Raw genomic sequence first — 10230 nt, 5'->3', positions numbered from 1 at the left:
CACCTACCGAGACTTTTTTGCATGGCTCAAAACAGTTTTTGAACTCATCGATTTTGACGCCTTTTAGTGCTTCTGCTATTTTTTGGTTCACCTCTTCCGCATCAGCAAAACGTTTCCCTTTGAGGACTTTTTTCATCCAGGGAAATTTAAAAAAGTCGCTTGGGATGAGATCAGGTGAATAGGGAGGGTTGGACAGGGCGGTCATGCCATTTTTTGTCAAAAACTGCTGAACACTAAGCACAGTGTGGGCAGGTGTGCTCAAAAATCACCCATCATGTGATGGGTAAACATGTTGAAAGAGTCTTCAAAAAAGAAAAATTCACTGGAGCCAAATACAGCCTCTCACAATAATACCAGCTGGTACACTGATACAGATGGGTTCCTAGAACACTCACATAGCGAGAGAAGCCTATACTACAAGGAGCCTGCCCTCCAGAAGATAATTCCAGTTGTTTGTAGGGGGTCCTCCCCTCGTATTTGAAGAGGACAACACTGGGTGCAGGAGATGTACCTGAAGCCTGCTGCACTAATCCTTGTGGAAGATGAGATGGACCTAAGCCAGAGTATTGTCTGTCAGAAGCAGGAGCAGAATTGAGATGGATTTAGGAGGTGAGTCATAAAACACAGAGGCTGGTGAGCAGTGCAGCAGAGCACGCTGATGAAATGAAGAGTAAAAAGTGACGCTTACCTGCAGTCAGGTGGCACAACTGGAGAAGAGGCTGCCACCACTGGGACAGAACATATATGGAAAGTACACATTGAGGGGAAGTTTTGACATACTGAGTGTGACATGTTAATCAATACTGGAAGGAAAATATCACAGGCAGTTGTTTATAGATGTCTGACCTCAGGCTGTGAGATGTGGCAAATATCCTTTATATGTAAATGACTGTGGCTCCCACGTCTATTGGATTAGATGAGTTCAGTCTAGGAAAGAATAAAGTGCAGATTAGGCTAAGGACCAAACTTTAGAGAAAGATCATCATTTAAAGGGGTGGAGAGGAAGAGGAACCCACAGAGGAAACAAAGAAGAAGTAGAATTCAGGAAATATGGGTGGTCTGAGGGAACCCAGGAGAGCATTTCAAGAAGCAGGGAGGGGTCAACAGTGTCAAACAATGTAGGTGTTCAGTAATATGAATCATTGTTATGAATGTTCCTGATGGCCTGAGAAAAAAGAGTAGCTTTGTGGGACCTGAGACAGTGAGTGTTAAGGAGTGATTTGAGGGGTGATCAAGAATTGCCAAAAGGGCAGAAGTCTCTTTTCATGAAGTTTGGCTGAGAAGGGGGTCACTACAAAGAGAGGGTAGTCAGGGGAACTTATTATATTTCTGGAGAATCAGGTGAGATCTCTTTGAATGTTGTATATGCCATGGGGAAACTGGGGGAAGCCAGAGAGAGGAAGAAAAGGGAGAAATAGAAACATGGAAGGGAGAAAGGTTGAGCAAGTTCAGTTGGAGGCTTGGGGCTCAGGGTCTGGGAGGTTGTGTGAACAAAAAGAGGCATGCCTCATTTTCTGGTACTAGGAGTAAGCCAGGCCAGGTCTGGTGTGGAGGTGGACGAGTTTGCAGACAGAGGACCAGAAGCTGAGGAGCTCACACCCAGAGGCATGTTTGCCCCCAAAGCAGGAGGCCATGGCCTGGGAAAGAGTGGAGGGGACCAAGAGTATGTTATTCCTACCCAAAAGTGAGGACACTCAGGACTTCAAGTTAGGACTTTGTTCTACTACCCCATGGGAATGAATTTCAACCTCAGAAAATTTGAGAATGGGGAAGATGTGGCGTAGTCCTGAAGGGAATGAGGAAACAGAGCTGAACAAGGACTAGGGATGGAGTGGACCATCCGCGAGTGCAGAAGGACACAGACCAGCAACAAGAAGGAGAGTGTCCCTGCTACTAAGGAACTTACTTACAATATTGTGGGGTAGGAGTACAGATAATGAGGAAGGAAATGATTGTTTCTGTTACGTTTTGTTCTATTTGTGCTAGTCGAGCAGAGCTAAAATTCATTTTCCTCAGATGTTGGCATTAGAGGGTGGAGCAGGATCTAAACTCTTCTTAAAGACCCGCATGAAAGGACATTCCGTGCCCTCCTTTGTCATGCATTCCAGCGTCTCACAATCCTCCAGGAATTTTCATCTGAATGTCAGACTTCAAAAGGACAATGTTGAAAAATTATATTATAGAGTTCAAAAAGAAAAAGAGAAAGAGAGGGTTTCATTTCGTTTTTGACTGCCTCAGAGTTCTCCCTGCACTTCCAATTGGACATGCTATTCTCCACTGCCAGGAGGCACGTCAGAAAAACATTAAGCAGTTTTGATGTGTTCAGTTCCATGTCTATTGTGTTTCTCCCCAGACCCAGTTCCACTTTAGAGGCCAGCATGGTTACACTTCTTGTCCCCTATGAAGGTTTTTGCATACAAATCCATGTAAATATGTGGTGAAATATGTATATATTCCACATGCTACTCAACTTTTATCTTTATGAAATTCTTTGAAAACTTGAAGGACTAGTGTTAAAATCCAGTTTCCATAAACAAAGTTGGTGTTGCTATTGAGGAGTTGAAATATATGAGTCAAGTCTAGTGACCACATTGCTGTAACAATTGTTGAATTTTTGTGATTTATGTGGTGGCAATGATTGCTATTCTCTGCTTAAATGTAGGAAGATTCTGAATTTCATTTATCTTCCCAGCACTTCCAGCTCCACTTCACAGCATCATTCCACCCAAGTCAAGATTGGCCTAATCAACATGTGAAAACAAAGCCTGTTTTGGGAGCTGTGTTATTGGCTCTTGTAGCTGAAATCTTGGTCTCCTTTTTTTTTTTTTTCTGTGCTTTTAACGTGAAGAAGAATGTACTTCACTCTGAATAAGTACAGAACAAGAGAACAGTTTTCTGTGTGCACCAGAGCTGCACAAACTCCCCAGAGGAAGCCATGTCCTTCCCCACCAATTTGTCCTGGATCAGGGCAGGACACATATCATCCGTTTATAGACTGTCTAATCATCTGACATGTTTAAAATGAAAATTTCCCACAGTTCATTGTGATTTCTTCAGTTACGTATTCACTGCCTTCCATCTCTTATTATTAGCAGAAAAAGGGAAAGAATCCAGTCATCTAATTGCATGTCTAATCAGTCAAGCTCGGCAGAATTCTTGAGCCTAAGGGTCAAAATTGTGATAAACTTGTTATTTGTTTGGCTCCTTAAGGTGTCATACTGGGAGGCAAGTGTAAGTTCATGCTCGATCAGTTGTTGTTCAGTCACCAAGTTTCTCCATGGCCTAAAGATTCCGTATGAAGTAGAGACAGCAACCCATCATGGGTTAGCTTCAGAATCATTCATTCATTTATGCATTCATTCATTCAATCAATAAATACTCGTATTTCTTGATCTCCTGCTATGTATATTAGAGCCAAAAAGAAAAGAGTCATTCTTCTTGCGGTACTCTCACTTTTAGCTTAGTATTTTCAAGGCTGAAGGACACACCCATTCACAACTCATTACTGAGCACCAGCTCTATGTGTGAGACTCTGTGAAACACTAGGTATGCAAACATTAATCATGCCACTTACCCACCCGGAACTTATATTTATAACGAGTTTCCTAATTTCCCAGTAGTTTTTAAAATTTTCAGTATCTCTCCAAAAGGGAAAAAAAATTCAGAGTGGTTTGCTTGGTGACCAATGTAATTTTGTTTTATCTGTTCATCTTCATACCTTCTAACAGGTCTACATGAGAGTGGAGAAAGTTCTAATGGGAAGTCGAGATTTTAATTTTTTTGATTTAGACCAGCAAGAGTATACATCTGATGATTAAAGTTTGGATTTGGGACCAAAATGTTAATTTTGAAGACGGCACTAACATGACTCATTATTAGATTAAGCCAAATTTAGTTAGATCAGTCATCTCTTGACATGAAGGAAAAATCAATTTGCTTTAAAATGTGGCAATTCCTAGGAAACTAGCCCCATAATCCTAAATTAAAAGCAGGTTTCCACAAGTTGGATTCATGCCTCCTTTAGCCCTTGGTATTGTATTTTGTCTGTTTAGTTAGTTAAATAATGGCAACAAAAGAAGACAGGATGGATGATGTTAAATAAAGGGAAATTTAAGAGAGTAATTATGGCATTAGGCTGGGCCAGAAGGTGAGGTTTGTAAGTAATAAGATATCTACTTTTTAAACAAAGTGCTATGTCTCCATTTGGCATGACTCTTCCTGGATAAACTGTATATTTTATTCCAATCCCATAGGCAAGAGAACATGAATTCTGAGGAGAGTGTTGGGCGAGACATTTATAGGTTCTAAGATATTTTGTGTGAAGTTGCTTAACTTCTTGTTTTAAATGAAGGTGTAAAAATTCCAGTGAAATAGGATATTACTATAATGACCCAGGTGTAGGGAGGTACCAAAAGCTTGGAGGTACATTTCCAGGAGCCCAGTGCATGTATAATCTGCCTGATTATTCAGTGAACACCTTGAATTAAAAAGTATATGTATCATTATGAAAACCTTAAAGCAAATGAGCCTTTGGGGCTTTTAATTTTATTGGAAAGACATGAATAATGGGACTCCTTTGGCAATGCTGGAAGGGCTGCTTCCAATGATGAGTAAAAAGATTGTTCCTGGAGAGCCCTTTTATGCCCAAATTTCAACATAGGAAGGAACCACTTTCCAGAATTTTGATGGAGAGAATGGAGTCTACTCAAAAGTTTCTAGTTCAGTGGTATTTTCTAGTACATCTTAAATGCCATCTCTCCTGACCCTTCACTCAACTGAAAACTCAGGCTAAGATATTTTTATTAATTTCATGCTGGTTTATTGTATATTCTAAATCATTTAATGACACCTTGGTGTCTTAGATCTCTCGGGTCAGTTAAGTATCTTCATCACAAAGCTTCCATCTCTAATGGTGTATAATGCGAAATAATGGCTCCCAACTCGGCCCCTGGTTAGGGGCCACTATTTACTTATTCATAATACAGTTAACTTTATTAGGTGCTAAAACTGGATTAAAGTCTTTACACAAATGTCGTTACTTAATCTTTAAACATCAGTCCATGAAGTATATACTCGCATTATCCCTATGTTTAGAGAAGAGGAAATGGGCTTAGGGAGGTTAAATCCTTTGTCCAAGTTTACAAAGCAAGTAGGAGAAGTTGTGATTACAATATGGACAAACTGACTTCAAAAGCCCATGTCCTTAGCCACTGTGAATTTCTGCTTCTGAAATACCCAGAGTGTTTATTTTTAATTGTTCTCATTCATCACTCAAGAGAAGCCAGTGAGGTACCTCAGAAAACTTCACGGAGGGAGGAAGCGCTGATGCTGCCATGAGGCAGTTCTGAAACGCAAAGCTCGTCAGGGTACAGTGGTTCCCTCCTGCCACGGCTTCACTTTCCTCGCAGTGGAAAATTTCAGAAGTAAACAATTCATAAGTTTTGAATTGCACATCATCTGAGTATTATGATGAAATCTCATGCCATCCCCACTCAGTCCCACCAGGGACATGAGTCATCCTTTTGTCCAGCATCTTCAGGCTGAACATACTCTCATAGTAGCTGTCTCGGTTATCAGAGCAACTGTCCAGTACCATAGTGCTGGGGCTCGAGCCACCTTGATTTTATTTAGTGGCCCCAAAGCAAAAGAGTAGTGATGCTGGCAATTTGAATATGCCAAAGAGAAGCTGTAAAGCGCTTCCTTTAAGTGAAAAGGTAAAAGTTTCTGACTTTCTAAGAAAGAAAAAAAGATCATATGCTGAGGTTGCTAAGATCTATAGTAAGTACAAATCTTTTATCTGTGGAATTGCCTAATTTATAAATTAAACTTTATCATAGGTATGTATATATATTTAGGAAAAAACAGTACATATAGTATTCAGGAATATCTGCAGTTTCAGGCATTCAATGGGAGTCTTGGAACCTATTTCCCTAGGAGATAAGGAGGGCTACTGTATTTATTGGTTTGTCTTCTTGAACTATATTTTGCTGGACTGAACTTGGGGTCTCATATACAATCTTGGTCTAGACATTGTGAATCAAAGCTGATAACACAACTGATTGTGAGTCAAAGAAGTATGCCTTTGCCTACAGCTTCTCTGCTCTTTTCAGAGCAAATCAATTTTCTCCATTTCCGCCGTTGCCTTCTCGATGAAATCTTTCTCTACTGCTGAGTTTGTGGATGACTCCACCTGGAAGGAATGTCCTTTTGGTCTCATACCCTCATGGCCAAACCCCACCCATCTTGCAGATGTCACCTCTTCTGCAAAGAGTTTTCTGATTCACCTCCTTTTTTCTTTTAGCCATTTACTACCTCAACCACATAAACTAAGTTCTCTCTTTTCCAGACTTTCATTAACACCTTACCTATAACTTTCTTGTGGCTTTTCTCCATGTGGTCTTAGAGTTATCTATCCATGGTTTTCTCTCTTGTACTTAGATGGTAAGTTTCCCGAAGATAGGAACTATGTCTGGGTGACCATGGAATTCCCGACATTACTTGGTCAATTTCCCTTCACTCTCACAGTACGTACAGGCAATACTTAACGGGTAAATGTATAAATGCACACCATGAAGGAAGAGTAGTTCTCACTCTCCCTGCCTTGGTGGCCATTTCCCCCATGCCCTGTTCTCCAGATCACTATGATACCGAGTTAGATAAACTGTCTTCCTCAGATGTTTTAGGTTGTAGTCTCTTGTTTTAATTATTTTTTTTTAGAGATAGGAGAAGGGAGGGAGAATGAGAGGAACAGAAGCATCAATGTGCGGTTGCCTGTCATACGCCCCCAACTGGGGACCTGGCCCACAACCCAAGCATGTGCCCTGACTGGGAATTGAATTGGCAACCCCTTGAATTGCAGGCCGGTGCTCAATCCACTGAGCCACACCAGCCAGGGCCAGGGATATGTATTCTTAATGAAACCTCTTTCAGCCAGCACTGCAAGGAAATCCTGCTCAGCAGTGGAAGGTATATTTTTGTTTAAGTAGCTTTAATCTTCAGAAACTAGATATTATCTGAGTCACCAAATATTTTATTAACACCAAAGACTAGCCCTGGTCTTATCAGAATGATACAGAAATATTTTATTTGGAGAACGGTTTTTTTCTCAGTTAGGAGCGGAAACTCTCATTTTACTTCTTTTCTATGAAGGAAGAAGTCTTTGACTTTTTGTTTCATGAAAAAATCTTTTTCCTGCAAAACGTAATTTGGTTTGGTTTCCTTTGGTCCCAAATGCCAAATATCACCCCTCACCTCCATCAATAAATTTCTTGCTGAAGCAGAAAATACTCAATTCAATTGAGCTGGCTTGACCTCACCATCAGCATGTTAGAGCCAAATAGAGTGTTGCATCTTGGGTGAACCTACAAACTTGAGTTGATTTTTAGTAGTTCTTCCACTGTACTGGCATGAAACTTGCCTTTCTTTGCCATGTTCTTCCCACTGTCATGTGACTTAAGAGTTCATGAGTGGCTGATTACTTTATATATAAAGAAATCAAAAAGGGCAAAAGGGAGAAAGAGAGGAGAGAGAGATCTCTGCACTTCAGGTGAAAGCCAGCATTCTAACCACTGTGGTCATGCAAGGTCCGAAAGCATTTTCCAAACTGTTGAGGTTTCGAACTCAGTATGTTGATGGATTTTAAAATCAGCAACAATATCTTGCCAGTCTGCATAGCCCCAACTGCTATAGCAGTTCTCAATTTCCTCCTGCGTTTTCTGAGTAATTGTGTGGTATAGTAAGGACAGCTGTCTTGCTTACTCCATTTTGGGGGCAGTTTTTCAGCCATGTAAATATTCACTTAGTTATTCATTCAGTCAGTAAATATTTACTGAGATCACAGACTGTGCCAAGTGTCCCAGGTCCTAGGGACAGGAGGAACTTGCTGTCATCAAGTGATTTTATAGAAGGGGAGAAGACACAAACAAATAAACAATAAGTGACTATAACTCAACAAGGTAAATATAAAATTCTTCATAAGTGTGTGTGCCATGGGCTGATGCTGGAAATGGATTTCAGAAGGGTAAGAGCTGAAGCAGGGAAGAGAGTTAAGAGGCTCATTGGAGTGGACAGGTGAGAGGGGATGGCAACTTGGTTAAAGATGGGGACAGAGACAAAAAAGAAAGTTGACTCAAAAATAAATTTCTGAGGATACCTCCCTCCAAGGAATCTAGAGATGCCAAATGATTAGAAAATAATTTCATGATGGATTTTCATCTCCAATACTACATTGAATCTGTCAACTCTTCTTTAAGATTAGCAGACCAAATCACTGAAACATTTTCACTAATCATTTTAATTATTTTGAGACATATTATGCTGCCCACCAATTCTATGTAGTCAGGCAGATCACCTTGGAAAGCAGGCTACTTAAACGATAGAGGTGAGAGAATTGGCACTGAGTGAAAAAAGCCAATCTCAAATAGTGTGATTCTATTCATATAACTTTCTCAAAATGACATAATTTTAGAAATCGGGAACAGATCGATGGTTTCAGGGATTAGGCAACCAGATGGGAGGGTGTGACTGCAAATGGGCAGCACGAGTTTCTTTGTCCTGATGAAAAGGCCTATATCCTGATCATAGTGGTTACACATACACACACACACGTGATAAAAGCTGAGGTAAACATACACACACAATCAATGCATATAAAATCCAGTGTAATTAAAATACAGTTTTGATCACCGATAATGAACTATGGTTTTATAAGATGTATCACTGGGGAAAACTAGATGAAGGGTAGGTACATGGGGACTCTGTATTAATTTTGCAACTTTAGGTGAGTCTAAAATTATTTCAGAAAAAATAATTCAAAACATAAAAGTAAAAATTGAAATTAGTAAATAGTGAATCAAATGTCTATAAAATGTAGTTTTATATCTTCTTTAATAATTGTTAATTTTTAGTATAGATTAAAGATATTATTTTAAAATAATTTAGGGATTAGATTTTCTGACTTTTTAAGAATTCCTGGATATGCTTGTTGGGGGCTGGAAAATGAGAGCTAATTTTAAATGAAATGCTGTATTCAAACAATTTCAAAAGTAAAATATAAAATTCTGTCTTTTTGAACAACAGAAAACAGCACTCCAGCTCCTTCAAAAAAGGATATTTACTTTGAACTATAGGTGCATTTTAATACATTTTATATGGTATGAAATAAAGTCCAACAGTCAGGATAAGTAGGCCTACACAGGGGAGAAAAATGATCTTTTTTTAAAAACATTTTTAAAAAATTGTTGTTCAATTACAGTTGTCTACATTTTCTCCCCACCCCTCCACCCCACACCAGCCAAACCCACCTCCCTCCCCCACCTTCACCCTCTCCCTTGGTTTTGTCCATGTGTTCTTTATAGTAGTTCCTGTAAACTCCTCTCCCCACTACCCCCTCCCCGCTCCCCTCTGGTTATTGTTAGATTGCTCATAACTTCAATGTCTCTGGTTATATTTTGTTTGCTTTTTTTCTTTTGTTGATTAGGTTCCAATTAAAGGTGAAATCATATGGTATTTGTCTCTCACCGCCTGGCTTATTTCACTTAGCATCATGCTCTCCAGTTCCATCCATGCTGTTGTAAAGGGTATAAACTCCTCCTTTCTCTCTGCTGCATAGAATTCTATTGTGTAAATGTACCATAGTTTTTGGATCCACTCATTTGCTGATGGGCACTTAGGTTGCTTCCAGTACTTGGCTATTGTAAATTGTGCTGCTATGAACATTGGGATTATACCCTAAGAACCCTGAATCACCAATCCAAGAGAAAAATGATCTTGAATAAAAATGGTATTTACATATCTGGAAATGGATGGTATTTCCTAGGTAGAAAAGACAGGGAGAGGAAAGAGGGGCAGATTGAACCCTTAATAGAGCCACATTTATAATGTGATGAGAAGGAGTCAGCTCAGGAGGATGGGAGGGAATGCACAGTGAGACAGAGGGAAACCAGGAGAGCAGGTGTCCGGAAGCTTGGAGCAGGTGAGGTTTCCAGGGGCTTGAGTCTGGCTGCCTGGAGTGAGGTGGAGAGGTGAGGGAGCGAAGGGATCCTGGGTGTTGGTGATCAGAGCAGCCCCTGCTCTCTGTGCCCCTGTGGTGGGGCAAACGCAGATGGCAGCAGATTGTAGAGTACACAAAAACAAGGCAGTGGGGGCAGCCCACTGTGGGCAAGCATTTACAGGTGAAGAGGCAGGTGAGGAGGAATGTGGGGTTAAGGAAGGTTGTTCTAACCTGAGAGA

The sequence above is a fragment of the Desmodus rotundus genome, chromosome 4, assembly GCF_022682495.2.
Source record: "Desmodus rotundus isolate HL8 chromosome 4, HLdesRot8A.1, whole genome shotgun sequence".
NCBI lineage: Eukaryota > Metazoa > Chordata > Mammalia > Chiroptera > Phyllostomidae > Desmodus > Desmodus rotundus.
The sequence above is the reverse complement of the archived record's forward strand: the minus strand, read 5'-3'. Positions refer to the sequence as shown.